The sequence below is a fragment of the Notamacropus eugenii genome, chromosome 4 (genome assembly GCF_028372415.1).
Source record: "Notamacropus eugenii isolate mMacEug1 chromosome 4, mMacEug1.pri_v2, whole genome shotgun sequence".
NCBI lineage: Eukaryota > Metazoa > Chordata > Mammalia > Diprotodontia > Macropodidae > Notamacropus > Notamacropus eugenii.
The window spans coordinates 90904785-90931711 of NC_092875.1; the positions used below are offsets into that span (position 1 = coordinate 90904785).

Below are 26927 nucleotides of genomic sequence, written 5' to 3' on the forward strand. Positions count from 1 at the left end.
CAGAGTATCAGTGTTCTTCCTGGAATTTGGCACCCAGTGCTGAAGTGAACACAATAATACAGTACTCCAGATCTATTCAAATTGGGGCAGAGTACAGTGGGATTATCATTGACATTCTGAATACTATACTTCTCTTAATGTAAACTGAGGGATCATTAGATATTTTGACTGACATGTCACTCAGTAGATAGATGGATGGATGGATGGATGGATGGATGGATGAATAGATAGATGGGTGGATAGTTAGATAGATGGATGGATAGTTAGATGGATGGATAGGTAGAAAATAAATGGATGGATAAATAAATAGATGGATAGATAGAGAGGTGAACAGATGGACAGATCAATAGATAGTAGACACTGGGACATCCAGGTAGCTCAGTGGATAGAATATTAGACCTAGAGTCAAGAAGACCTGAGTTCTAATATAGTCTCAGACACTTACCAGCTGTGATCCTGGGCAAGTCACTTAACTATCATCTGCCTCAGTTTCCTCCACTGTAAAATGGGGTTCATAATAGCCGCAGGATTGTTGTGAGAATCAAATGAGATAATTATTGTAAAGCATTAAGCATGGTCCTTGGTACATTGTGAGTACTATATAAATGTTAACTATTCTATTATTATTAGATAAATGGATTTAAATGTTTACTATGTGCCAGGCACTGTGCTAAGCTCTTTTGAGACATACTGAATATACAGTGCACTAAAACCTCTGGACCCTTTTCAGAAAGCTGTCCAGCCACACTTCTTCCTTCTTGTGCTTATGAAGATGATTTTTAAAAAAAAAAAATTCAGCACTTTGTGTTTTCCCTATTAAATTTCATAAGGTTCAGCATATCTTTCTAGTCTAGGCTATCAAGATATTTCTGGATCCTGTCTCTATCACTCCATATGTTAGCAATCTCTCCCAGCTTTGTGTTATCTGTAAATTGGATAAACATGTCATTGATGCCTTCATCCCAGCAGCTGATTAAAAAATATTGAAAAGCACAGAGCCAAAGACTCTGATGCCCTCCCCTAAAGGTCTCCTTCTAAGATAACATGGAGCATTCAGGACTACCCTTTAGGTCTGGGCATTCAAATTGTTCTGAAGCCACCTCACCAAATTCTTATAACTTAGACCTTTTCCTATTGTCCATTAGTAAAGAATCAAGAGACGCTGTCAAATACTTTGCTGAAAACCAGGTATATTATATCTATCTATGACTGTATCTGGTTGGATCTGCCAGTCTAGTAAATAATCCAAACAGGAAATGAGGCTAGCTCTTTATAGCTTGCTTCTAATGAAGCCTGTGCACTTAGTAATTACCCTGTTCCTTTCTAATCAGCTCTTTAATAATACATTGTAGAATTTTCTAAGGTGTCTGAGTCAAATTCACTGCCTCAAATTTGAAGATACTACCCCATTTTTTTTTGAAAATTGACACATTTGTCTTTCTCTAGGCCTGTGGCATTTAGGATATGCAAGGGTTTTCCAAAATAACTATCAATGACTCTGCAATCATATTATGCAAATTCTTTCATAATAACAATGATAGTGACATACATTCCTATAGTGGTTCAAGGTTTTCAAAATGTTTTATAAATGTCATCTCATCTGGTCCTCAACAATAACCCTGGGAGATAGAAGTTATTATTATCATTATTTGACAGATGAGGAGACTGAGCCTAAGGGAAGTTAAGTGACTTGCCCAGGGTCACACACATAGTAAGTATCTAAAGTCAAATTTGGACTCAGGTCTACCTGGTGCCAGAATTGGCCTTCTATCCATTGTACCACCTATCAGCCTCATTACCTTAGGATATAGTTTGTCTGGGGCTGGTGACGTGAACTCAACCAGGTGGGCTTTCACCATCACCTCACATTCCTTGCATTTCTACTCCTAGTTGGAAAATAATTTTCCTTGGTAGAGAAAACAGAAGCAAGATAAAATTTGAATAGTGCCAAGCCTAGAGGCCTGTATTGGGCTACCCGAGTCTTTCTTACCTGTCCAGGTCTTCGGCTGGCCACGCCGGATGCACGTATGAGAGAAAGGACGTTCCAGAGTCAAACAGGGGTTGAGCTTTATTACAGGGTTTCGGTTACAAGTGCAGGGGGTCTTCTTTCTTAGGACGAAGAGGGGGAGATTTAAGGGATTGGAAGTAGAAGTACAAGCGGGGGAGAGAGGGGGAGGGGAGAGAGGAAAGAAAAGAAGCGGAGCCCTACTTTTCTCTTTGGCTCCACACGTGCTAAGCGCTTTTAGGCTTCCTCAATCCTACTTAATCTTCAGCCGCACAGTTTGCATCTCAATACCGTGCTGTTAGGTAACTAGGTGTGCTCCAATCCGGGACGACCTCGAGGGCAGGGAGACTCCACCCATCAGGTATCTCCGGGGGAGAGGCGGAAATACCCGAGCTAGCCGAGCTAGCTCGGTCTGACCTTCTCGAACCCCCGCTGTTCATGGAGGGCCTCGTAAGACTCTAAGATTTAGAAGTCCCACTTTTACCTGCCCGAGACTGTCCACACGGAATTGAGCTTCCAGTCCCAACAGAATAGTACTTCTTTCTTTCAATTATACAATTCATCTACCTCAAGGAACAGTTCATAACATTATTAGGATTGGAGACTGAGATCTAAAAAGCACTTTAGAGGTCATCTAATTAAACTGTCTTGTTTTACTGATGAAGGAGACTGAGGCCAAGAGAGATTAAATCACTTGCTGAGGATCAGAGTAATGTGTCAGAACTATGAGTCAAGCTCAAGTTTTCTGACTTCAAATATTGTACTCTATATCTACTGGGCCACACTGAATATCCCCTCCCCCTTTTTCCCCTCTTGCCTCAAATTTTGCTTAAAAAAGAACTTGTTTTATAGTCTTTAGGGTTTACGGGTAGCCTTCTATTAGTCTCGGTTATATCTACCTGGCCTTTGCACAGGTACCACTCTTGCTTTCATCTTCTATTATTTGCTTTTCCTTGCATCCTATGGATGTGTTTCTATTTATGTGTATGTATGTGAGTGCACATATATATGTAGAGGTAGTAGTTAAACTATGGTAATTTGTTTAAATGTTTAATCTTTAACAGAAGGATTGAGGTGGAAGACAATGTTTCTACAGGCATGACACAGGTATTTTGTTTTTAATTTCTTGTCCTTTAAATCTGCATTTAGGATGAATTTGATACTGTGAGTGACACAGATCTCAAAGACCTTGACACTCACTTCCAGAATCCAAAGTGTTCAGCAGAGCTGCCATCACATGGAAGCTGGTAAGTGGCTGAGTGGCTGCAGAGAAAGAGCTAACTCAGAGCTTACCTAGCAGTTGGGAAATTGTTAAATTCTGGGTTTGTTGCTTACAATATTAAGTTCAAACATATGTACATACAACACACACACATTTTTTTTGACCCAAAAGTAACACAAATGCAACAGAGAGAAACCATCTTTTATTCTTAATCAACTGGTTCTTTTCCCATTCTGTGACTGGAAAACTCTTACCCCCTGCCCTGCTTTGATTCAGAGTTGCTATCTGCTGAGGTCAACATTCTTTCTCTCTGCTACTTTTTCCAAACTTTCATCTACCTTATCCAAAACTATTGTCTTTTTATATACTTATCCACACTTCCACCTATCCACAGTTCATATCTTCCTGCTTTATTGTTTGGGGCAGCCAGGTGGTGCAGTGGATAGAGCATCAGTGCAGGAGTCAGGAGAACCTGAGTTCAAATCTCACCTCAGACACTTGACACTCACTGTGTGACCTTGGGCAAATCACTTAACCCCATTTGCCTCATCCTGGGTCATTTCCAGTCATCCTGATGAATATCTGGTCACTGGATTCAGATGGCTGTGGAGGAGAAGTGAGGCTAGTGACTTGCACAGCCTTCCCTCCCTCAAAACAAAGTCAAGTGCAAGTTATGTCACTATTTCTCTGATGGCATGGCCTTCTTCAGCAATGAAGGACAAACACACACACAGGAATCAGCACAGTATTGGGGTTGACAAAACTATGAACCTTAAGCCTCAATTAGTCCTCAGTGATGTTTTTCTTTGAAAGGATAGTTCCTGAAATGTTTCTGAAGGGGCACATATTGTCAGTCAATAGTTATATGGGAGCTCCAAGGACTTTCTAACTCTAAATCTGACAGAGGCTTGGGATGAGGATGAGTCCTCATCCTCCTAGCTGTAGGCTATGATGATGTTCATAGATTAAATCAAGGACACTTCTAAGTTGACTATCTCCTCTGTGTTCCGATAGATCTGCACCTCTGAAGGGGAGGACTCTCATTCTGGAGAGAAAAAGTTTACAGAAGTTCTGGGAACTGAGAGATCTCCCTCTCTTTATGGGGAGACAAGCAGGTGAGAGTTTTTCCTGAGTCTGATACTGGGTGTGTAAAATATCTACCTTCCTGGAAACCTAAGTTAAAAAAAAAGATGGTAGAGCCCACTTTCCTTCTAGTGAAAAATGAGGTAGTAGCTCATCTAAGGTGTCCAGAAGTTTGGAGTTCCACGGAACATGTTCAGAAGAGCACCACCTAGCAGTGATCATGAGATCTATGCCTAGTAACGACCACAAGACCAAATCAGAGCACCACCAGCAGAGACTACATCCCACACAAGATCAACAGAATGAAGGTCTAAGGGGAGCATGAAGGCATTCCCAGAAGACTTCAATGACCCTGTAGTGTTGGAGGTGTGAGGTGACCCTTGCCATTTGTACATCCTTTTAGGTACTTCTATGTATGTCTTTTCATGTGTGTTATTTAGATGTGTCCAGTCTTCTCCACTGATAGGTTGTTTAATTATGCAGAGTTTGCCCCTGGATTTGTGGGCAGAAAATGTTCTACTGCTACTTTCCCTACTATACTATTTCATTAAATGAACTTGTTTTGAACTAGATGATCTTCCCCCTAGCTTAGCAAAAGCAAATAGTGGAGGGTAGTGGGCTGCAGTTTTTTAATGGGTTTGGACCCCTCAAACTGTCTTAAATCTGGGATAACTTTCTGGATTCCCCATGTTCGAGAAGGTGGCTCTCCAAGTGTGCCATTTACATTTGTTTGCTATTTTTTGTGTATATAAATACATTTATATGTGTTTATTTATTTAAGTCTAAGTTGATCAATTTCTTATGCCTCCATGTTAGTATCTTAAAGCAACTTCCCCCTTTCTTCCTCACTGGGATTGTTTGTCTTTGTGTCTTGAGAATTTCACTCCTTAGTTTTTCTTATCTCTTCTGGACTGCCTCATTTTGTAGAATTTTTTAGTCCATGAGGTTATACTTATCCTTTCTCTAAATACTTTGACCTATGTTCTTCTAAAACCTAGGTTACACGACTGACTCTTTCCATATTTCTTTGTCTTCTTTATCATATTTCTAAGATGGTATGGTCACTTTCCGCAAAGCTTTGAATCATTTTTATTTCAGCAACTAGCCCCTCCTTGTTGGCTACAGTCAGGTCTAGAATAGCAGTTCCCTTCATCCATTTCTCCACCTTTTGAAGGATGAAATTATCATTAAGGCAAGTCAAGAACTTATTAGCTATTCTGCTTTTGGCAGAGAGAGAACTCCAGCAGATGTCCAGATAATTGAAGTCCCCCATCACCACTCGATCATGCATCAGTGCCAGGCTTGTGATCTGTTTCCTGAATTCCTCATCTGTTTCTTTTTTATTTTCTTTTTTTTCTGTCTAAGTGGTTGGTAATATATTCCGATGACAACATTGATTCTGTTGTACCCTCCATTCATCTTTGCCCAGATGTCGTCTACCATGCCTTCCACTCTCTAGTTCCTGCTTTTCCTCGCATAAATATATTTTCTTAATATACCCATATTTTCTGTGCACTTTTTAATTATACTTTTTTTTTTGAATAAGATATATCTTCATAGAGCCATTTTCCTATCTTGGGTTTCATTTCACTGAGGTTCAATAATACTTACAAGGTCAAATTTGGCTCTTGGCATGAGGATTTCTAGTTCATCTTACTTGTTACTTATACTTTCTGCATTCTATATAGAGATATCTGAAGTCACAGGTTTTATTACTGGCTCCTTTCCAGGATCTTGTCTGCTGTGGACTTCTTGGTGTTTCTGAGGTCATAATTCCCCCGTTGTAGCTACCTTCCAAGTTATCTAGCTTGATAAATGTACATACATACTTTCCTTTCTCTTCCTTTTATTTTCTTTTTAAAATATAAATATTTTTTATTTTTATATCACCTTCATTTTCTCCCCTTCCCCATTCAGATAGTCATTCCTTAAAACAAAGAATTAAAAAAGGATGGAGAAAAAAAGTAATTCAGCTAAACTAACCACTATGAAACAAGCATAGTCCCCCCCATCCTACCCCTGTTATACACTCTCTCCAAAGAAGGGAGGAAAATACATTTTCATCTTTTCTACAGGGCTAAGCTTGGTCATTATAATTTCACAGTATGGAATTTCTCTTTTTGGTGTTGTTGTGGTTCCTCCTATTGACACTCCTGTTTCTTCTTGCTTTATGTAAGTCCTCAGTGCTTCTCTATAGTCTACACAGTTAAAATTCTTCCTCAGACACCTGCTGGCTGTGTGTTCCTGGGCAAGTCATTAAGCTTCTCTAAACTTCAGTTTCTTCATCTGTAAAATGAGATAATAGTAACATCCACCTCCCAGATTCATTGTGTGGACCAAATAAAATATTTATAAATTACTTTGTAAACATTTATCAGTGCTGGCTATTGTGATTTTTGTAGCCTGGTATTATTCCATTATGTTAATGGCTTTTAGCCATCCCCCTCATGGATTGACATCTATATTTTCCCAATTCTTTACTATTACAAAAGTGTTACTAAGATCATTTTTGTGTATAGGAGAATTTTCTTTCTCTCCTTGACCTTTTTGAGTTACTACCGAGTTACTAGGATCTCTGAGCCAAAGGATATGGAGATTTTTTAGCATGGTTTCAAATTGCTTTTCAGAATAGTAGGCTGAATTTGCAGTGCCACCAACAGTGTATTAGTGTGCCTGTCTTTCTACAATCCCTTCAACATTGATTATTTCCACCTCCCACCTTTGCCAATGTTCCCTTTCAGTTTAAAGTCTTTAAAATTAGATTTGTAGGATTCAAGGCAAAATATATTCTTATGAGCTTTTGTTAAGTGCACTCCATCTCTGGTCACAAGGCAATCATTCCTATATTTTAAATTGTTCTAAAACCTTTTCTCAGATACTGTCCTTTTAACTAGTTGGTCACTTCACAAACAACTTCAGTTTCTCCTTCAATCAGCAGTGGTGATGAAAATACCATGTGTTCTTAAAGTCTTATCTAAGATCTCTTACCCAGTATTTCATAGTTCTTTGTAATGCTTTCTAGATTCCCCCTAGATACTGTCAGCAACATGTATTCCCACATTAGATTCCAGAAATGAGTCATAGGATTTAACAAATTTTTTGGGGGGAAGGGGGCTGGTTCTCTTTCACATCCTGGATACATGCTCGGAGATGACAGTTGTCCTCCATATTGTTAATATTTTAGCCCTTGTCTGAGTATGATCAAGGACTGCTACTTTTCTTTTCAGTAGTGCCTGACTGTGATACCATTTGGGGTTTTCATGGCAAAGAATACCGGAATGATTTTCCATTTCCTTCTCCAGTCCATTTTACAGATGAGGAAACTAAGACAAACAGGGTTAAGTGACTTGTCCAGGGTCATTTAGTGAGTATCTGAGGCCAGATTTGGACTTAGGAAGATGAGCTTAGGAGAAGAACAGTTGAACGTGTCCATCAGAGATACATGCTCTTCAGAATGGCACAAAGAAGGGGGAAATAACATAAAGGACACTATCAAAAGAGAAAAGACATGGAGGTCCGGTAGTCCTACTGGAAGCCTGAGCTGCTTGGCTAATAGGAGTGCCTTTCTATTTGTGAATTCTGTATCTAGCCACCTTTCCAACTGATATTATGTATGTATGATATAATACACCTGAAGTTCATGGGAGAAATGTATCTAACTATGCCATTTCTACAAATGCCTCTCCTCTGAGCTAATTGTGTCTTCTGGCTAGCTATTGGAGATAAATGCATTTATGGGGGCTCATGAGCTATAATTTTAGTAATTCAGACCCACAGAACGCCTTAAGCCTGGGGATTCAACTTGAGTATAATTTGTAGGTCATAGCCCAGACTGGGGTACTATATCACAACAGAAGTATTAGGACTTTTGTCACTATGCCCAACATGGGACTTTATGAAATGTCATTCTTCCAGACCCTGGCTGACTTTGCTTTCTTTGTTACAGTAGCTAGCAATGGCTGCCAATTCCTGAGCTCCTAGTAGCATTTCAGCTGAATGGCAATAGAGACCCAGGCACCAAGAAACATCATTTTCTGGAGCAACTGAGAGGCAAAGGATTAATCCATGGTATACTGCTGCATCTCTAGATGGACTGTGAGTGACTCTGGGGCCAGGCCAGGTACTAGGCAATGGTTAGATTTACAACCTTCCGTCAAGGGGTGTTTGTTAACAAACACTGTCTTGAACTGGCTCAAAATAGGTGATTGTTAAATTTTCAGTGTGAGCATTTACATTTCAGAAGTCACAATACATCAGGGCTTGATTTATTATTTTGTTGACTGTCTAGACTTAAGGAAGTAATGGGGGAAATGCTAATAACTTATGTTAAACTTAAAAGTCTTTCATGCATACTCCAGAGACCCAGTTGTTAAACATTTACCAACAGACTGCTGATTCCATCCCTGGAGGAAGGGAGAAATTGTTGAGAAGTGAGGTTTTTCTTGGAGCCACAGGAGTCGGAATTGTTTGCCATTAATGTATTCTTATAGTGCTTTCTATTCTTATTCATACCATATGAGGTTGTATGATAAATATTAATATAATTGTTTTAAAAGAGGGAAGATTCAGTGGGTGTGGGCTCGTGAACATTATTGTGAGTAGTTTTGAACCCAAAGTGGGATGTCTTAGGGCTAGCAATGGTGAACACAGTAACACACTGGATTATCAAAATATCGAAGCATTGGAGGTGGAACTAATTCTCACCCTATTCCCATTCTAGCCCCATTTTACAAATGGGCTAACTGAGGGCCTTAGCTAGGGAAGATTCAAGGATTGAATATAGGTATGTGTGTGTGAGGGGAAGTAGGGGACTTGGACAGGGAGTGTCAGGAAAATGCCATTTTCAACCTTCTCTAGTTCACAGTCGTGTTCATTAGGCTAGTTCCATTTGTTTGGTAATCATGCAACCCAATTAACTTGGTTCATTCTCACAACCCAAGATGCTCCTCTCCCCACCCCCAACAGGAGTCTACCTTTGTTGTGGGCCAAAACAAAATAAGACAAAACTCTCAACCTGCATCCCCTTGCCTTGGGTAGTGGATCAATAACTTCTCTCTCTATTTATCATGGGACTCTGCTAAGAGCTTTAAATTAGCTCATCTATTACACTTCACTCTTTCTGTTTTACACCTCATCCTTAGATCACACTGGGGGTGAGGGGCAAAGATGGGTAAAACCCAGACCTCCTGATTCCCAGGTTCAGGATTTGTTCCACTACACTGATTTGGAAAAATAGAATGTGAGAAGAGGTATTTTATACATGGGCTGTTCAAACAAAGATCACAAACTATGTGACTAGAGGAGGGCTTAGAGACTATCCATCCCAACAGTTTAATTATTAGGCTGTTAAGTGGTGCTGAATAAGTGACTGAGTCAGGAAGACCAGAGTTTGAATCTTACCGCAGACACTACATCGTGACTTCAGTTTTCTCATCTATAAAAGGGAGATAAGAATAGTCTCATCGTCATGGGATTGCTATGAGGATCAAGTGAGATAGCCTGTGTAAGCTGCTTTGCAAATCTTAAAGTGCTATGTGTGTTATTATTATCATTAAGAAAACTGAGACTGGAGAAGAAAAAAATAGCTGAGTTGGCCAAGGTCACTCACTGTCATTAGCAAAGTAATTCAAATGCAGGCTTCTAATTCCTAGGCCTGGGCTCTTTCCTCTTCAACCAACTTTAAGGATGGCTTGGTGTTATGGGGCCAGCCATGACAGCATTTGAGCACATTAATAATTTTTATTTTGTTTTTACTGCTACTGTAGATTGGTTGTTTTTTTTTTTAAATGATTAATTATGCTTTGCCCACTCAGAAACCTGAAGGCTTGCTAAGGATACAATTTTTTTTTAATTAAAAAAGTCCATCATCAGTGAATTAACACATTGTTAATTCACAAGTTCCTGACTCCAGGGTTTATTTCCTATCAGCAAAGGGCTCCCGGCCCCTGATGAATCCTCCTAGAGTTATCAGCTGGAAAACAGCTTAGGTTTCCATTGCTTCTCATATATTTCATGTAATTCGGAAGTACAGAAATTGCCAAGCTTGGCAGAACCAGATCCAGTTATTGACTGACCCCATGGCAGGGAAATGTAGAAGATTAGACCTCAGACTCCAGCTCTCAGGGTTGTTTCTGATATTCTAGAACTGCCTCTAATGTCTCCTGATTTCTAAGGAAAAATTTTCTAGGATTAGAGTTAGAAGACAGCAGTATCTGCCAATCATTAGCTGTGTGGCCTCCCAGTTGTAATATTCTATAATTTGGGGAATATTGGAGTGGAGTCCACCCCATCGTAACTAATGCCAGAAGTCAGCCTTCTGCCTTCTACCCAATCCCTGGTGACACAGAATGGGTCCTCCCTCCATTCTGACCCTGGGAGTCCTGCCGTTCTTCACCCAGGTCACCATCTGGGAGGGGTACAGAGACTGGTGCAGACTCTTAGGGAACACTTCACATACTTTCCTTATTGTTCTGGGGAGATTAACCCACTACTGACTTCTAGACATTTTTCCTCCCATCGTCATGGGGCAGTGTAGAAACTCTTGACAGATCTGGGTTCTGGTCACTGAATCACAGAATCTAGTACAGATTATCAGAGAGGGAAGGGCTATCAGAAGCCACTTGGTTCAACTCACTCCTGAACAAGAGTGCATGCTAGACTGAGGGTTCTGCACCCTATTTTAGTACCCTGGATACATTGAGCAGTCTGATGAAGCCTCTAGCCCCTGTCTCCAAATAATGCTTTGAAATACATAAAATAAAACACACAAAATTACCGAGGAAATAAATTATATTGAAATAATTAGAAAAATATTTTTTCTTAAAAAGAAGAACTCTTGGGTCCCAGGTTAAGGACTTCTGAGGAATGGCTTGGTGGCCTACATTTGAAAAGGGAGAACCTCTAGAGGTAGCTCATTTCACTTTTTAAATAGCATGATTCTAATTTTGGTAAGATTTTCCTTAAAGCAACCCGAAATCTCAATATTTGCACATTCCATCATAGTACAGAGACAGTATGGTTCAGTAGATAGAGCACTAGGAGTTGGAACCACAAGGACCTGGATTCACATCCTGACTCATACATTTACTAGCACATGACCTTGTGCCAGTCTTTTCATCTCTGTGGCTCTTAGTTTTCTCATCTATGAAATAGGAAGATTGGACTCAAAGGCTTCTTAAGGTCCCATCCAGCTTTAAATCTATGGTCCTATAAACTTGAATTTGTGTCCCAGCTCAGCTATTCTTCGTCCATGCAAACTTGGGGAAGTCCCACTAGTCTGAGTCCTGGTTTCCTTTTCTTTAAAAAGTGGGGGGTTGGCATTTGTTAGCTACAGGTGACCCCACAAATGTGGCACTCTGTTGAGCCAGCGTATCTCATCATTAGTCTATTCAAATGCCACAGGATGTTTCAGATTGGCTGTGTCTTCTAAGCAGACCCGAAAAAAACCCATATGAGATAGATGTCTACCCTCAGGAGGCTGTAACTGCTCTCCCCCAGCAATATCCAATCAGTTGGTAAGTCTTGTTGCTTCTTGTTGCCTCTACCTTCTCAGCATCTCTTGTTCCTTCCCCTTCTCATCATTCACATAGCCACTATCCGAATTCAGGTGCTTGTTACCTCTCCTCTCCCTCAAAGAGTCTAGCAACCACAACCACAGCCACAATAGCAACCAGCCTCCTGATTGGTTTGCCAGCTTTCATTCTATCTCCTCCCCAATTCACCCTTTCACACAGCTCCCCAAAAGACATCTTCCTTAGACACAAGGATGGCCAGAGGAACAACAACTAACCTCTGTGCAGAGCTTTGAGGTTTGCAAATCACTTTACTTTCTTCTATTACTCCCCTGCTCATTCACTGTTAGTGACTCCCTATTACCAATGAGATGAAACACAATTCCTTAGCCTGGCATTCCAAGTCCTTCAAAATCTGGTAACCACATACCTCTTCAGCCATTACCTGTTACATATTCTAGTCAAAATAGTTCATTAGCTCTTCCCTACAACTGTCCAGCACTCTATCCACTGTGCCACTTAGCTGCCTCAGTTTCCATAGCTGTAAAACAAGACCTGGTGCTCTATCCACTTCACCATCTAGATGCCCCCATGTATTCTAGTCTAAATGGCCAATATATTAGCTGTTCTCCAAGTCTGATAATCCATTTCCATCCTCTGACCTTGATACAAGCCATAATGAACTACTCATCTCCACCTCTTGATCTTCCTTCAAAACTCCATCCTATTTAGGAGCCACCTCCTCCATGAAGCCCTCTCTGATCCCCACTCCTTTTTAAATTGTCATCATACTAAACTTCTTTGTGTGTAAGTTGGATCCCTCCAATACACTATAAACTCCTCGAGGGAAGGGACTATGTTATTTTTGTCTCTATGTCCCCAGTGCCTGAGCACATTTATGGGTCAGGGTGGGATCCAGGCTTGAGATCTCCCTGATATAGGGAACTTCAGGTGAGAAAACTCCCCCCACCAGTGCAGTTCTGTAGCTATTCTTCAGCTAAAAGCCTTGGGACATTGAGTGAAGCAACTTGACCATAGCTATAGCCAGGGTGTGGTCCAGGCAGACCAGTGATTCACAAAGGGTAGTCTGGGAACCCCTGGGGTTTTGTAAACCTTAACATGATATAGAAGTGTTACCATAGATCATGGAATCTCAGGAGCAGAAGGGATGTCAGAGGGCACCTAGTCTAGTGTATCAGTACTTATACAGGAATTCCCATTACACTATGCAAGACTAATGGTCAAAGGTCTGTAATGAAGGGAAACCCATTCCCTCTCCAGGTAGCTCATCCCTTCAAGGTAACTTTGATTCCATCTTTGTTATTGTTGTTCATTTATTTCAGTTGTGTCCTATTCTTCATGGCCCTCTTTGGAATTTTGCTGGCAAAAATGGTTGGCCACTTCCTTCTCCAACTCATTTTACAGATGAGGAAACTGAGGCTGATGGGGTTAAGTGACTTGTCCAGGGTCACTTAGTGAGTATCTGAGTTCAGATTTGAACTCAGGAAGATGAGTCTTTTGACTCTATCTGCTGTACCACTTACCTGTCCTTCTATTAATCAGAAATTTCCCTCTTTGTTCCTCATACCCTGCTTTGGGACTGAGCAGGGCAAGTCTACTCCCTACTCATCACTACTCTTCAACTGAAAAAACAGTTATCATATCTTCCCTGTCTTCTCAGGCAAAATGTTCCCAGGTCCTTCAGATCTTCATCTGGTCTGGCCTGGCCTCAGTCCCCATCATTAGCCTGATCACCTTTTTCTGAACTCTTCTGCAGGACAGAGCACACACACACACACACACACACACACACACACACACACACACACACACACACACACACACACACACACACACACAGAGTTCCATTGTAAGCAGTAGTAGTACTAGGGGCCCTGGTCCTGGCTCCCCTTTTCCAGAGCATGTGGGCCCAGGCCACCCTCTCTGAAATGATCTTGATCCAAGTCTAAGCCCCTAAGTGGGATTGCCCAGCAGGTCCTGAGCCTTCACCTAGGTAGGCCCTGAGTTTTGAACTTACATGTCCTATGGCTGAAACTGTTTTCTTTTCTTTACTCCTTTGGTAACCTTGAACAAGTCATTTAGCAGTTAGCATTTATATAACACTTTGTGATTCAGTTATTTGATCCTCACAACCTTGGGAGGTAGGTACAATTTTTATCCCCACCTTACAGCTATAGAAACTGAGGTGACCAATGAGATGAAGGGACTTGCACAAGGTCACACATATAGCAAGTATCTGAGGCAGGATTTGAAAGTGGGTATTCCTGCCTCCAAGTTCAGCACTTTACCCACTATGCCACTTAGCTGCCTCAGTTTCTCCAGCTGTTAAACAAGACCTAGGGCTCTATACCCCAACTCCATTTCATTAAACATGCTTTAGGCATTTATTGTGTACAAGGTTCTTTGGAGAAGAAACTGCTTTGGAAAGAAAGTCTCTGCTTCTTTACCACTCATCTCTGGGTCCCATCTGTGGGTCTTCTTTGTAGAAAAGAGCGCAAGGAACCCAGCCAGGGGAGGCGGCCTTTGTTCTTCAGATGGAGGTGTGTGGGGGGCGGTCTCTCCAGCTCCTTGCTGCTGCTGAACAAGTGGATGAATCAGCTCCTGACTACATTCCACCCACTGTGCAGAGAGAGGGAGAGAGAGAGCCAGCCTGCAAGGTCTGTTTTTCCAACTCTTCTGAGCTCATTTGGTTTTAAAATCACTCGTCACCTCCCCATACTGCCCTCGTAGAATCACACTCACAGATCACCAGAGTGGGGCAGAATCTGACAGATCAGTTAGGTCCCCCTTACCTCACTTTGTTCCTGTCCTGGCTCAGTCACTCATTGACTTGGAGACCTGGATCAAGTCTCTCAACTTCCTAGGCCTCATTGTTCTCCTCTTAGTTTGAAACCAGGCCTTAATGAAATGATAATGATATTAATCATAATGATAGCTAACATTTTTGTAGCTCTTCCTTTGTACTAGGCATTGTTCTAAGCACTTTACAACATTATCTCATCATTTAACAGATGGGGAAATTGAGGCAACTTATAGGCTAAGTGACTGGCCCAAGGTCACACAGTTAGTGTCTGAGGCCAGATTTGAACTCAGATCTTCCTGACCCTGGGTCCACCGTACCATCTAGTGATCTATCCACTGTACCATCTAGCTGTCCCAATTGCATTCATTAAACATGTTTTAGGCATCTATTGTGTACAAGGTTCTGTGGAGGAGAAACTACTTTAGAAAGTGTTATTAAAGCCCAGAATTCTTGAGGGGAGGATGCTCATCCTTCCTTCAGCCCTCCATAGTCACCTTTTGTCTTCCCTGGTAGACTGGTTGCCTGGGGCCAGCAGACCAGCCATGATACCATAGCTGTGGGTTGTATGATGCCCTATTAGGGACATTCAGCTGAGAAGAAAGGAGGGGCTTGGGCTACCGTTATTGTCTCTGGCAGGCACTGTGGGGACGCAGTCAATAATAACAATAGTTAACATTTATGTAGTACCTGCTACGTTCCAGACACTATCCTAAGCGCTTTATAAATATTATCTCATTTGATCTTCACAACACCCCTAGAAAGTAGATGTTATTATTATCCCCTTTAACAAATGAAGAAACTGAGGCAAAGAGGTCGAAATTGACAAACCACTAAGTGTCTGTGGCTGGATTTTAACTCAGGTTCTCTTTACCCTAGGCCAGGCGCTCTAGCCACTGCACCACCCAGCTGCCCCAGGTTGTAGATATGAGTCAAGGAAGCTGGGTGATTGTTGTTTCCAATCATTCTTATATTTTTATCCTAACTCTGCTGCTTGGGTGACCTTGGATAAATCATTCTTTTTAGACCTCCAAATACTCATAAAGAAAGTGAAGAATTTGGTCGAGATGATTTCTAAGATCCCTTTTAACTCTAAATCCTATGGTCTCCTCTTTTCAGAAGAGAAGTTACAGTATGCGGGGAAGTAAATTGGAGACTCAGAGGAAGGACTGGGAAGGGAGGGAAGTCACTCCCCCCTGTCTTCTCAAATGAGATAATATTTGTAAAGCACTTAGCACAATGGCTGGTACACAGTAGGTGCTTAATAAATGCTTGTTCCCTTCCCCCCTCTCATCTGCCTGAGTCTACTCTCTTTGACATGTATCCAGTTTTTCTTCTGTCCAGATGCCAGACTCTCTCATTTCATACCTTGCCCTTTATATTTCAAGTTGCTGAATTTCTTTGCTTTCTCATTCATGTATTCTTTTGACTTGTGCTCTGCCTTCTCCAATCCCCATAATTCTTACCCCATGGAATCACTGAACATAAAAAATTAGAGCTTGAAGTGACCATAGGATGCCATGGATAGAAGGGAACTTAGAGGTCATCTGGTCCAATTTCCTTATTTTACAAGTGAGTCCCCGTGAGATAGGAAGAGACTAGCCCAAAGTCATCAAACTAATGAGTGACCGGGTTGGGCCCAGAATTAAAAGTCTCCCTAGGCTATCTGATCTCTCTCCCTTTTATTCTCCCTCTCCCAAATACCCAACTGTTCCCAGGAAACTTTTTTACCTACTCTTCAAACCCCAAACCCATTGCCACTGCCTCCAAGAAGCTTTCCTTGATTTGCCAGGTTGTCTTTTTCTTTTGTTTTTGAAGGGGACCATGACATCAGGGAGATGATGACATGTCTTGCAGTTGATTTTGACTTGAGCAAGGGAGGGTTAGGTGATGCGGTGGATAGAGTGCCAGGCCTGGAGTCAGGAAGACTTCTCTTCTTGAGTTCAAATTCAGCCTCAAATACTCACCAGCTGGGTGCCCCAAAGCAAGTCACTTCACCCTGGTTGCCTCAGTTTCCTCATCTTTAAAATGATTTGGTGAAGGAAATAGTAAACTACTCCTTGATTTACTACTCTCTACTTGGAAGTCATCTCTCCCTCATTTGATTTCATAGCTCTTTTATGCCCTCTTCTACACAGGAACCTCTGTGAAATGTGAACCATTACACAAAGAAAACATTTTTCCCTATGGAGGTGGTGGTGAGTCGAAACCTTGGTCAAGAAATATGTTTGATCTGAGTCATATTTTGACCTTACCCTGCTACCCTCACCCCCATTTGTTTCAGCCTCACTGCTGTATAACCAGCCTGGACCCAGGATTCTTCTGACAGCTCCCTGCTTCTCTTCTTCCTCCTTCTCTGTGCCCCACTTTCTAATGCTTTCTCAGGGATCAATAACTAAATGAACATTACCTTTACTCCTTGCAAGGGCCTGAGCACCTGCCACCATATGGCTTCCTACCAGTATCCCTGTGATCCTAAGCTTTTAGCTGGTTACCCAAGGTCTGTCTGCTGGCCACTACTCCACATTCTCTCATACTTCTCTGGGTCAGCCTCATCCTTTGTGGTTCCTAATCCACCCACCTCTGCCTCCTCATTGTGCTCTCTGCAATTCCCATTCTATTATGAACAAGCTTCCCTGCATAGCTAAGCCTTCCCCAGGAAAATACACTACTTCCTGACTGCCATTTCATAGAATCTCTCTTCCCCATCAAGATTTAGCTCAAGTACCACCTTCCACAGGAGGTCTCCTCAACTGTCGGAGCCTTCCTTCTCAAATGAACTTGTACGTAATTACTTTGTATTCATATATACATATATAAAAATATAATATATACACATACTCGTATATATACATATGTGTGTATATATGTACATATGTGTGTCTAGCTATTTATCTACCTATCTACATGTTGTTCATTTGTTTCTGACTCTTCATGACCCCATTTGGGGTTTTCTTGGCAAAGATGCTAAAGTGGTTTGCCATTTTCTTCTCTAGTGAATCATCTTTTTGTCAGTGATCAATGAGGCTAATAGATAAGTGACTTGCTCAGGGTCACTTAGCTAGAAAGTGTTTGAGGCTAGAATCGAACACTGGCTCCAAGCCCAGTGCTCTATCTACATGTCACCTAGCTGCCCTCATATATTACACATGTGTATATAGTGGTATATACACATATGCATATGTGTGGATATATGTGCACATGAAGATATGTGTATATATTTATATACATGTGTATGTATATACATTATATAGTATGTATGTGTGTATATATATGTGCATATGTATGTATTTATGTATATATGTAGTGCCTCCTCTGTTAGAATGTAAGCTCCTCATATGTTGGAATTCTTTAATTCATTATATTTCCAGCACCTGTCATAGCGCCTAACACATAGTAAGCACTTAATAAATACTTGTTTATTTTTATGTACATATACATACATATGTGTGCACACGTATATTATTTATATATGACACATATAACACACATGCACACACATATATAGAATTAATTTCTATATGTACTTATTTTCCCCTCCCTCAAGTTGAATGTAAACTGTTTGAGGTCAGGGGCTGTTTAATTTTGTCTTGATACCCCCAGGACTGAGCACAGCAACTGGCACACAGTAGGTGCTTAATAAATGCTTGTTAAATTGAATTCTGTTGAAGAAGGAGGAGGAAGGAAGAGGAAGAAGAAGAAGAAGAAGAAGAAGAAGAAGAAGAAGAAGAAGAAGAAGAAGAAGGAGGAGGAGGAGGAGGAGGAGGAGGAGGAGGAGGAGGAGGAGGAGGAGGAGGAGGAAGAAGAAATCTCTACCTTGAAACTTACAAACTCATGAGGTAGGACAGCATGGGGGATGAGGGGTGGAGGGGTAGATACTCAGCTCAGGGGCATCACATTCATGGAGCTGAAACCAGGCACAGCAGCTGATGGAAAATGGGCTTTCAGTTAGTCGGTCATCAAGCATTTATTCAGTGCCCACTGTGGATCAAGGCAGATGGCAAGATGTCTGAGGCAGATGGCTGGATAGCATAGATAACTCTTCTGCAAATTATACCTTTAGAAAATGGCTGGGGGCACAGAGAGATTGTGACTAGCCTAGTGTCATAAGGCCAGGATATGTCTGAAGTGAGCCTCCATTGAACCCAGGCCTTTTGGATGCCAAGGCTGGTTTTTCAAATTGACTCTGTTGCACTGTCTTTCACTAAGGTTCTTACATACTTAAGAAATATGCCAAACTCCAGATAATTGGAAGCTGCTGGGTTTATGTACAATATTTTTGTTGTTATTTTTATACTTGACCCTATTTGGATATCTATTTATTGATTTGTAAATCTCTTTCACAGTCACCCTTTCCCCTCCCTCCCCCCACTGACACACTTTGGGAAGGAGAACCCGACTGTACTTCATGGAGGGCGGGAGGGAGGGAGTTAAACAGGCTTGGTAGCTGGCTTGGAGAGGGGGCCAGCCCCTGCAATATGCAAATGGGAGCTATTTCCAGCAGATGCATAATCTCAGGATGGCGCCCACGACCACTACTACTGCCACCCAAAAATCTGGTTTTCTGTAACCCACCTATACTTGGTGGGCCCCAGAAACTTTTCTTAGCACAGTTGGCAGGGTATTGGTCTCATACCCTTAATGTGCCAAGTAGCAGCCTCTGGAAACATTTCTTATGTGAGAGACAACAGGGGCATAGTGGAAAGGCACAGTGCCCTTGGCCCTGGGGCACCCTTGGCCTCCAATCCCGCTCTGCTGATGGCTAGTGGGGAGCAGGCTGAGTCAGGTAACCTGTCCAAGCCTCAGTTCCATCATCTGTAAAACTCCTAACAAGACCTGAGATGCTTCTTTTGTTTGACTGGGAAGATTTAATTTCTGGGACAGATCTATGATTTCACTGATGTTAGGGAACTCCCAATATGAGAACTCCCTCTAGCAATGCAAATTAGCACCTTCTCTGCACCTTACAGCCTTACAGGGTTGCCTCAGGGTGTGGAGCTGTCCAGTAACTTGTCCAGGGTCATGCAGCAGGTACCAAGGCAAAGTCAGGATTGATCACAGGTCTGCTTGACTGATGCCGACTCTCTAGTGTCTCTGCCTCTAAATGATTCTCATTCTACACACACACACACACACACACACACACACACACACACACACACACACCTGTGTGTATATGTAATCTACATACATACACACGTGTGTATATAGTTATATACATTATACACACATATACATATAAAATAAATTTACATATATGTAGTCAAGGTTTACAGAACACTAAATATATGTGTATATAAGTTTATAGAACTTATGTCTCTCTCCCTCTCCCTCTCCATACACACACATACAAACATACACATGTATATATACAAACATAGCTCTATGTATTATATAGACATATACATTATATATACAAATGTACACATAAAGCAATTTTATATATTACATATAGTCAAGGTTAAAAGAACACTGCATATGTGTATATGTATGTTTCAGAACCTATATATGCACACAGCATACACATACATACACACACACATTATATATATATATATATATATATATATATATATATATATATATATATATATATATATATATACACACACACATAGATATATGTTTTATATAAACATATATATTATATAACTCCAGGAGAAATTCCAGGAGCAGAACAGAGGTCTGTACACAACATTTGTGGATTTGACCAAGGCCTTTGACACTGTTAGTCATGAGGGCTTATGGAAAATTATGTCAAAATTTGGTTGCCCAGAGAAGTTCAAGCTTGCCCAGTTCTAGATAATGGACTATGCTCTCGTGCCTTCCCAGTCACCAATGGAGTGAAACAGGGCTGTGTGCTTGCTCCCATGCTTTTTAGCATGATGTTTTCAGCCATGTTGTTAAATGCTTTCAATGAGGATGAGCATGGCATCAAAGTCAACTACCATACTGATGGTAAATTCTTTGATTTGAAAAGGCTACAAGCCAAGACCAAAGTGGAGGGAGTGTTGGTGCATGATTTTCTGTTTGCAGATGATTGTGCACTCAAGGCAGCCTCTGAAGCAGCAAAGTATAGATCGATTCTCTGCTGCTTGTGCTAATTTTGGCCTAACAATTAACACCAAGAAAACACAGGTGCTCCATCAGCCACCATCACACCATCCATACGTGGAACCATTGGTTACAACAAACCGAGAAGTTTTGAATGCTGTGGATAAGTTCACTTACCTTGGTAGCGTACTGTCCAGGGATGTACACGTTGACAGTGAGGTTGATGCATGCATTGCCAGAGCTAGCTCAGTTTTTGGGAAGCTCTGAAGGAAAGTATGGAAGAGAAAAGGTATTAGATTGATTATCAAACTGAAGGACTACAGAGCTCTTGTGCTGACCTCATCGTTGTATGCCTGTGAAACCTGAACAGTGTACCAGTGCCCAGCCAGAAAACTAATTCGCTTCCATCTGAATTGTCTTAGGAAGATTCTGAAGATCACCTGGTAGGATAAGGTGTGTGTATTCATCCTTTGTTGCCAAAGAAGACCATGCCATCAGAGAAATGATGACATGACTTGCACTTGACTTTGTTTTGAGTGAGGGAGGGCTGTGCAGGTCACCAGCCTCACTTCTCCTCTAGAGCCATCTGAATTCAGTGATCAGATATTCCTCAGGATGACTGGAGATGACCCAGGATGAGGTAGTTGAGGTTAAGTGACTTGCCCAAGGTCACACAGTTAGTGAATGTCAAGTGTCTGAGGTGAGAACTCACACAGGGCAAGTGATCACATGGTGGTCAGAAGAAGCAATACAAGGACACTGTCAAGAACTTGAATTGATTGTATGAAATGGGAGAGATTGGCACAGGACCACTCAGCATAGTGTGCCCACGTCAGAAAAGGTGCTATGCTCTATGAGCAAAGCAGAATTGAAACAGCTCAAAGGAAACACAGGAAGAGCAAATTTAGAGAATCCACCCCAAATGTTCACATGAATTATTTGGGTCTGATCTGTGGTAGAGCTCATAGTGATGTCATTTTGTTCCTCTTCAAGAACAAAAGACAACAACTGTAGATATACATATACATATAAAGTAATTTTATGTATCATATATAATCAAAGTTTATAGGACAGTATACATGAATAGGTTTACAGACACACAGAATACACACAGACACACATATATAGACATACATATGCACATATACATACCTACATATATGCATGTATATACACACATACATGTATATGTGTGTATGTATATATATATATATATATATGGGGAGAGAGAGAGAAAGAGAGTGTATTCTCTGTGTGTTTATAGAGTGTTTTGTAAATCTTGAAGTGCTTCATAAACACCAGCTACTCTTGTAGGTCATCTGTCAAGGCTTTCTATTTGACCAGTCAAAGAAGGAGTGGTTGAGAGACGTGGGGATGTTTATCTTGGAGAAGACTTATCAGGGTCAAGGTCGCTGTCTTCAAGTACTTGAAGAGCTGTTAAGGGGAAAGGGGGCTAGACCTGTTCTGCTTGGCCCCAGAAGACAGGACTAAGAGCAAAGAGGCAAGTTCAGGTTTGGTGTAAAAAAATATTCCCCAATAATTAGAGCTCTCCAAAAGTAGAGATAAGATGCCTTGGGAGGGATCATAGTCAGTCAACAAACAATCCTGTGCCAGTCACGGTGTTCATCTGCTCTTTTGATGCACTGTAAAATCTCTTGGGCCTTGCCATCTGCTCTGCAACTGTACTCTTCCATATGTATTTTTCATTATTTCATTTCATTCATTTTCACTAACCATGGCATCACCATTTGTTGAGTATGCCATAGAGGATACTTTTTATTCAGATATGGGTAGAACTAGCTGGCCTTTGAAGTTCCATTTAATTCTGAGATTCTCTGTCACTGTGAATATATCCTAACACCAACCCATGCAGACTAAGAATGATAAAGTCCTATACTCATAGAATATGTGAACCAGAAAGGACCTTGGAACACAGAATGCTGGGGATAGAAGATATCTTCACATAGAAAGCACAGAATATCAGAGCTGGAAGGTTGTTAAATAATAACCAGTCTAACCCCTACATTTCACCGATGAGAGACCCAAGGCTTGGAGAAAGGTCCCCTAGAAACGGTCAAGGATAATCTTTGACAACTCAGTTGTCCCAGTCCATTCCAACAGTGACATAAATGAATCAGACTCAGCAGTAACGCCTATAGCAATAGGTCTTTAATATTATTGTGTTTTAGCTCACACCAAGGAAGGCCCAACTTGAAACACCCAGGGGCTGAGAAATGAGAGAATAAGAGAAAAGTAGCATCCTGTTTTCAGCCACATTGTCAGATGCTTTCAGTGAAGATGAACTCGACATCAAGGTCAGCTACCACACTGATGCTAAATTCTTCAATTTAAAAAGGCTACAAGCCAAGACCAAAGTGGAGGGAGGGTTGGTGCATGATTTTTTGTTTGCCGATGATTGTGCACTCAATGCAGCCTCTGAAACTGAGATGCAACAAAGTACGGATCAGTTCTCTGCTACTTGTGCTAATTTTGGCCTAATAATTAACACCAAGAAGAAACAGGTGCTCCATCAGCCACCAGCACACCATGCTTATGTGGAACTATTGGAACAGGAGATTCTTGTATACAAGAGGATAACTGAGCCTCAGGAACCAGGGAGGGTCCTCCAGCCCTCAGACATGAAGATCTTTGGGCTTCAGTAGGAGGCAGAAGAGTGTCAACAAGGATGCTTAGAGAATCTACCCTTGAACTTGGTGATCCTATTTATGCAAACCTCAATCAATCCTCCTGCTCATGGGATCATGGGTTTAGAGGTGGGACTTTGGGAATCATTTAGTATAGCCCCTTTAATTCTACAGAAGAAGAAACTGAGGTCCACATGGGGTTGTGCCTTTCCCAAGGTTGCCCAGCCAGTCAAGCAACCGAGCCTGAGATTTGAACCTGGATACTCGGATTCCAAATGCAGCACTCTTCCCACTGTCCTGCAAGACCATCTTCCATTTGTAAAGTCACACACTGAAGCATCTCATGCAGAAAAACAACGTTTGTTGTTTGCCAACTACAAAAAGCATTTGATTTGATGGAACAAAACTCCATTTTAAAGATGTTCATGTAGCAAGGTATCTCCCGTGCTAGTATGAACTAGTTCAAGATTCCTTGAGAGATGTGATGGCAGGATGGCTCAAAAGCTTTGGGTAAGAGCCATGGGCCCCATAAACTATGCTCATCCCCTCCTCTCTCCTGGCATCATAGGTGGGAAAACTAGCCAGGTGCTAGGATAGGTTTGGTTCTTATTTCTACCTTTGTAAGTGGGGAACAGATTCCAATAGGTTGATGCAGATAGACTTTGTTTCCATGTGATCCCATATTTGTATAAGGGCATAGGGCTGCAGGAATGTTAATTTCCTTTCAACATTCTGTCCTGAGATGGGTTGGAGTAATTTCACTAAGGGGTCTGACTCTCAGTCTGGAATACTTTACAGAGATTAGGAGACAGTCTATGAATGCTTCATGCCTAGTATTTTTTCTTCCTCTTCTCCACCTCTTTAAGACTGAGCTCAAATCTCATCTTCTGCAGGAAGTTTTCCCTATCCTCTTCCCTCCCTCACCCCCAGCTGTTAGTGTCTTCCCTCTGAGATTATCTCCTTTTTATTTTTTTTTTGGATTAGTCATATCTGACTCTATGATACCATTTGAGGTTGTATTTTGTTGTTGTTTATTTGTTTTTTACTAAAGTAATTGGCCATTTCCTTCTCTAGCTCATTTTACAGATGAGGAAACTGAGGCAAACAAGTTTAAGTGACTTGCCGAGGTTCACATAGCTAGTAAGTGTCTGAGGTCAAATTTGAACTCAGATCCTCTTGACTGCAGGGCTAGTTCTCTATCCACTATACCATCTCTGCATCACTACCCAGGGCCTTTACAAACCTCTCCAATACATAGGCTTGTGCCAGGTCCTACTTATTGAGGGTAAGGGCTGAATTATAAAAGGAGATAAAGAAAACAGTCTGTGATCTCTAGGAGCTCACATCTTTCCTGGGGGGCACAATCAGATGACCACAAAGAAAGTGAATATTTAAAATGAAAGGGTTGAACAGTAAGGACTGTGGGAAGTCAGAGGCAAGAGAAAGGTTTGTGGATAGACAGGGGAGGTCTGGGAGGGCTTCCTGGAAGGCGTGAGATGAGATCTAGGCCTACTGACAAGAGGAGGGGGACAGAGCCTTCCACTGAGTGGGAGGAATGTCCTTGAATAAGAGCACCAAGGTGGGACTGAACCTGGTGTGCCAGGGAGGCAGATTACAGATAACAATCTTCTTCAGCAGAAGGTAATCATTTATTAAATGCTTTATGCATTTCAAAGCTCTCTCAAATCCATTATCTCCCCTGATCCTTGCAGCAGCTCCAGGCAAGAGGCAGGGCAAGGATGAGTCTTCTGTTTTTTAAGACTAACTATCAACAAGAGAGCAATTGAACAAGATTTAATGGCAGGCTCTCTGGTGCTGGGGTAAGAGCCCCACACTGGGAGTTCTAGGCACAGAACGATAAGTTCAGAGTTGGAAGAGCATTTGAAGGCTATCTGACTCTGCCCCCTTGTTTTACAGATAAGGAAACTGAGACCCAAAATGGGGAAGTGAGTTGCCCAAGGTCACCCAGGCACCAAGTAGGAGAGATGAGATTTGAACCTGAGACCTCTGACTACAGATTCAGCCCTCCATTCCCATGCACCATGTTGCCACTATACCATTCATTTGCTCTGAAACTTTGAATGAGTGACCTGCCCTTTCTGGTTTTCTGTTTCTCCATCTTTTATGTGGAGAGAAAAATTTTTGCCTTCATGGAGTCATTGTGGCTCAGCTACTTAACCCTGTTTGCCTCAGTTTCCTCATCTGTAAAATGAAATGGAGAAGGAAATAGAAAACCACTCTGACACCTTTCCTAAGAAAACCTCAAATAAGGTCATGAAGAGTTGGATGCAACTGAAAGACTAAACAAAAACTAGCCTGCTAAATGACCTTGGGTCAGATCACTCAATCAGTCAGGAAAATCTGAATTCAAATCTAGCCCCAAACACTAACTAGATGTAAAACTCTGAGCAAGCCACTTTTCCTGTCTGCCTGTTTCCTCATCTGTAAAAGGGGATAATAATGGGAACTACCTCTCATAATTGTTGTGAGATCAAAGCACTAAGCACAGTGCCTGCAACATAGGAGATGCTCAATCAATGCTCATTTCCTTCCCTCCTTTTGAATTTAATCCTTGCTCCTTCCACCCCCTCCCCCATCCAATTCAGTTTGATTTGATAAACATTTATTAAGCTTTATTGTGCTGCTTTCCTCTCCAGATTAATTTCTATAGGTAGATTAGGCCTAGATTGTGGAGGGCTCTGAATGAAAAGGCAAAAAGGGAGGCGGCTGCCATCAGAGGAGATGACGTTTGTTCTGGGTCTGAATACCCCACCTTTGCCAATCACAAGAGAACTGTTTGTGCAGAAAAAGGAGGGGAAGAGGAAATGATCCATCCTGTGCCCAGAAAATAAAAGGGTTTGCCGAGTGATTGCACTCTCCTCCCTCCCTCCTCTTCTGCTTTCTTTTCTGCTAGTACTGACAGTTCCCCTACAGCCAGTCTTCTCTGGCACAGGTACCTGTCAGCAAACTCAGCTGTGTTGACGTCAGAGCTGCTGGGTTGCTCTTAGGCTCCAAACTAAGCTCCAGGGAGCTGAGGGGTATGTCACTAAGCCCCAGTCCCAAAAGTCTGGAGTTGCCTTATAAGGTTGGGGTGGGGTAGATCCTGTTCCCTTTGTCGGTGTTTTAGAAGATGTCAATTTAGTTCCACATGGGTCTTTATGAATCTCCCTTGATACCATTGAACTCTCTGTCATGTACTTACCTTCTTGGGGAGGACATAGGAGGAGGAGAAACAAGGACAATGGCCCCTCCTCTGGATAAGAGATTCCCTTGTATGAATGAGCATGGCCAGGGTGAAGAGAACTCTAGAAATCAGCACCTAAGAGACTGGAATTTGAAAATGTGGAGCCTAGATTCGCAGGTTCCCCACCCCTGGCCTAGAGTCTAAAAGACTTTGCAAGGTAGGATTCCAGGTATGGTGGGGAAGCAGGATATAGGGTCACAGATCTAAAGATAATAGGAACCTTTCAGCTTATCAGGTCCCAACCAATAATTTTACAAAGAAGAAACTGAGGCATAGAGAGGTGAAGTGACTTGCCTAAGGTCACACAACTTATATAGGCTTTGAACCTACACTCAGGATGTC

At 41.7% G+C, this 26927-nt stretch overlaps 1 long non-coding RNA gene across 1 annotated transcript; it reads left to right on the top strand.

Annotated features, from left to right (window-relative positions):
- The first annotated feature begins 3154 nt into the window (after positions 1–3154).
- Positions 3155–14499, top strand: LOC140500383 (uncharacterized). Its single transcript, XR_011965713.1, has 3 exons — positions 3155–3252; positions 4242–4342; positions 14329–14499. It is a non-coding gene; the product is annotated as an uncharacterized lncRNA (long non-coding RNA).
- Positions 14500–26927: the final 12428 nt, after the last annotated feature.